The sequence below is a fragment of the Protopterus annectens genome, chromosome 6.part0 (genome assembly GCF_019279795.1).
Source record: "Protopterus annectens isolate FY-2018-M chromosome 6.part0, PAN1.0, whole genome shotgun sequence".
NCBI lineage: Eukaryota > Metazoa > Chordata > Ceratodontiformes > Protopteridae > Protopterus > Protopterus annectens.
This window is the reverse complement of record NC_056737.1, coordinates 1,772,523,328-1,772,527,570: the sequence shown is the minus strand read 5'-3', so window position 1 is coordinate 1,772,527,570 and position 4,243 is coordinate 1,772,523,328. Positions and strand designations below refer to the sequence as shown.

At 42.5% G+C, this 4,243-nt stretch overlaps 1 long non-coding RNA gene across 1 annotated transcript; it reads left to right on the top strand.

Moving 5' to 3' along the window:
• The first annotated feature begins 1,272 nt into the window (after positions 1-1,272).
• LOC122804115 lies at positions 1,273-1,613 on the top strand. The gene is made up of 3 exons (XR_006365186.1): positions 1,273-1,325; positions 1,416-1,448; positions 1,563-1,613. It is a non-coding gene; the product is annotated as an uncharacterized LOC122804115 (long non-coding RNA).
• The last annotated feature ends 2,630 nt before the right edge of the window (positions 1,614-4,243 follow it).

Sequence of the window (4,243 nt, the reverse complement as noted above, 5' to 3'; positions counted from 1 at the left end):
AGATCTCTGTCGAACATATAAAGCTATGTTAAACCCAGAGCTGTTGGACATGCTACACCTAAAGAAATCCCAATCCCACTGAGCTACACTGGGACCTAAACCTTGTCACCACAATAAATAGGACATGCTGGAGAGATAGATTCCTGTCCCAGAGACTTCCTATATTCTGGAACAAGCTCATTCCTCATTAGCACTCTTCAAGAAAAATCTTGATGAGTAGATGGGAAATAGGAAATACACCTCGCAGGTCACTTCTGTGGCTCTGCTCGACAGGGGCACAGGAAATTAACTTTCTTGGGTAGCGTAAGCCAGGGAACCTTGTTGGCTAGGCTTACTTAGGCCCTTGGGCCAATAGCCTAGTACCTACCTATGAATATGACTAATTTTTTTTTTTTACACTGTTGCCTATTTAGGCTGTCATTGCATTAGTTACAGTCATTAACATTTCCATTTAACACATAGGTTATGTGTAGTATGTTAATGTGAATTGCATGCAGAATGCATGGATCATGTGACACAATGCTATTGTGTTTGGACCTCCATTACAGTGGCAGCCACTGTAATGGGTTCATATCCCACAGACAGCCACTACAGACATTAGTTTTGTTTTTGTTCCAAGTTTTATGTATTCATGCATTATTTTTGTATCACACATAGTTTTATATGTCAAAGTACTAAATCGGACAGGGAATATTTCCTAGATTTTGATAAGCTGTCAACATAATTATGTCCATGTGTGGACCCCCATGTTAATGTAGGGAATAAGCATGTGCATACAACTTTCTTCTAGGTGACAAACAGACCTAGGGACAACAATTTTTAACCACAGGAAAACAAAATTTAATACATGCCCTGCAACAACATGCACAGAAACTCCTTGGACAGACAGGAAACACAATATGGAGGAACGAAGTGTGTACCAACCTCACCATCATGATTACTGCTGTGGGAAGTCATAATAGATCCTATGAGGCCTGTCATCAACAGTGCTCTGACATGATCCTTCATGCAGCCAATCTGGCATGCTGGTATGATAGGTCGAAGTATGCCACTGGTGGTGGCCCACCATTGACACCCCCTGATGAGATCACACATTTTGTCATATCACTGCATATGGAGAGTGGGGAGCACCACACATCCAGGGGTGGGGTTGAAGCAGGTGTTCTAGGCCACACATGTATGTGTTACTTTTCATAACATTGATGCATATAGATTAACTCAGTACATATTGTTGCTTGTATGCATATTCATGTATGTTTATTTTTGTGTTCTAGCAGTAGACTTGCATCATACATATGGGTCCAAACAGGGCGACGATGACCAACGTAAGTGCAATGACATGTTGCCTTACAACTACAATACATACATGACAGTACAACCAACATTTGTAATGTTGTCTGCATTCATTTCTACAGGTATATCCACTTCTACACAACAGCAGGACACAGGTTAGTGTTTCCATATACAGTTACTATGAACATTACCTGTTATTGCCTCTGCCTCCGGACATGCCGGTGGTGTATACTGTCATATTGATATTTCCTTGCCATTGTAAACTCCAGGTACATCTTTTGAGGACAACAGCCATGCAGGTGAACCTATCAACAAACCAGGTATGTTTTCCTACTAAGTTCATAAGCTGCAGCATTGTGTAGCATAACTGTTTTGTTTGAAATTAATGTTGTTGTTTTTCTACACAGAAACATCTGTCCAACATGTGCACCATATATCACATGAGTACCACCATGACCTGTTAGTTTGCTGTGTATGTTATCATGCAAATATGCCACTGCATGTACACACAAATATCTGTTTGATTTGTCTATATTTGTCCACTGCAGGGTCTAGATTTCAACAGAGAAACTCATCACATTAGGAGGGTGTCAGTGGTATGCTATTACCTCTGTTTCATACATATCATAGCTGTTACTCCTGTTGTCTTCCATTAGTAATGTGTCCTTTTACCCCACATAGGCTAGCCACCATCAGCATTTCAGCCACAACTATGTGTATGTATTACCTACTATGGTGTTTTACATAATTTGGAATGGTACATGCTGGTAAGTATGTGGTTAATAATGCTGTGTTTATGCCATTGTTTCTCTACAGCAGTTGCATTTCAGCCCTCACCTCCTGCAATGGATCCCACAAGGACATGTCAGATGTGTGTTATGTTTGTATTCCTCACTTATGTCATGTATGTTGCATATGTAACATAACTGTCAGCTCCCTGTTATACAGACTCCATAGGCCATACCTGGACAAGACCTCCTGGTAAGTCATTAATATCTAGTCATTAATATCTGTAACATTGTAGTGATATATATGTGGCAAGTCAGTAATGATATCCAGCATGTGATATGAGCATGTTTTCCTTACCTGTGTCATCTATTTGTTCTTTTAGCACATCCACTGATCTCAATGTGGGATGTGATGTGACTCAGTATGGTATAACAATCCCTGGCACAGGACACTGATTTGATGATACAGTCCAACCCAGATTGCAGCCTCAGATGTGGAGGAAAACTTGTCCAGCCACTCTGAAAATGTGGGGACATCAGATGGTGGAAAGGACCACAGCCCCATGTTGAGTCTGTTAGTGATGTTGACACTTCCCCCCCCAACACAGTGATATTACCAAAAGCAGTATATGTAAACATGTAGCTGGTGTGCATGGGCATGTGTCAGGGAGTGTACACCTACTCCTACAGCCAAATAAACGGTCCCAGCTACATCATGGATCTGACATTCATGCACTTGCCCATGCCACTAATAGTGCTGCACACCAGCTGTGTGTGCTACATTAAGGACAAGAGCACAGGCATGCTGAGATCATAGTCGCATTGGCTGCACAGAATAAAAGCATGTTATCTATGGCATGGTCTGTTGAATCCCTGATTATGGCAACACTACAACAGTGCCATAGTACCAGCAGGGTTCTGCATGTCCTGACTGTGCTTAGCTGAGTACCACATGGGAGAGGCAGACCTCCTCTCAGCAGACCAAGCCTTGCCCATCAGGTATCAATATCTATGCTGCAACGTGTTCACACCTGCTGCTGGTCAATCTCCTGTTGTCCTGGCAGTCATGAGCAGTCAACTCACACCCATACTCCTTCCCACAGTGTCTCTCCACGTGCTGGCATCACCCCGTCAGTGTCCTCTGTGCAGCGACCTGGTTCAAGTGCTTCTATATGTGGTAGGGGCAGCCATCAACATGGGCACCCTCGACTGAGCTAGAGTAATGCTGACAGTTGATCCAGTATATCCTATAGTTTCAGTCTCTCCCTGTGGTGGTGATGATTGCTATGCAGACCACTGACAATACCATCCCTCTGAGTTTGTTGTGAAGTCTGATGCCACAGGAGTCTGACATTTTTACTAGCCATAGTTGGCTCTATTTAATACATGAACCTTTATCCATACTTTACACTGATATACATTGCTTGTGATATTGAAAACAGCACTGCAGTACATCCTAATTTTGTTTCCTGTTTGCATCTTTGAGAGTGAACTTATAGGAATAGGTTTCACTGAAGTATAGCCATTGTTGTCTGCCATACACACATTCGCCAGTATGAGTCTGTATGCATACCTGAGTTATTTGTGGCCTGACTTGATGGCCTGTCTCATGATAAATTTGTATATGTTCATACTGTTACATGTTAGAACTTTGTCTGATGCTCAGTATGTACATCTACTGGGTAATTGCCATTAGATACAATATGTGCTGTTTTCATAGGGCAACACCTGAACATTAATGTTTAACATAGTTCTGTATGTGTACGCACATGACTCAAAGGTGTGTGTCACATGCTGCTGTGTCACCTGGGTCTGGACTTGTGGTCACACTGTCACCCATGTCTGTTTCTTCAGCTTCCTGTGTTTTCCTGCTACTTCTCTGATAGCTGCGGAATGTCATCTTCAGACATCTAGTGTGCTTGGGGTAATTCACCCAAACCTGCCGCTGGAAGACCATCATATGTTGTTGTTAGCATATTGTGTAGCATGGCACACAGTAATCATCTCTGCTGCCTTTTCAGATGCGTATTGCATGTGTCCAGACAACTGAACTTGGCTTCCAATACATGAAAGACATACTCTATGGTATTTCATGTTGCTGTGTGTGCTCTATTGTAGGCTCTCTCTGCAGGGTTGGATAGTTCTCTGTACGGTGTCATTAGGCACTGCTCGAGTGGATAACAACAGTCACCCAACATGGGAAGTGGAAGCACATATGTTGT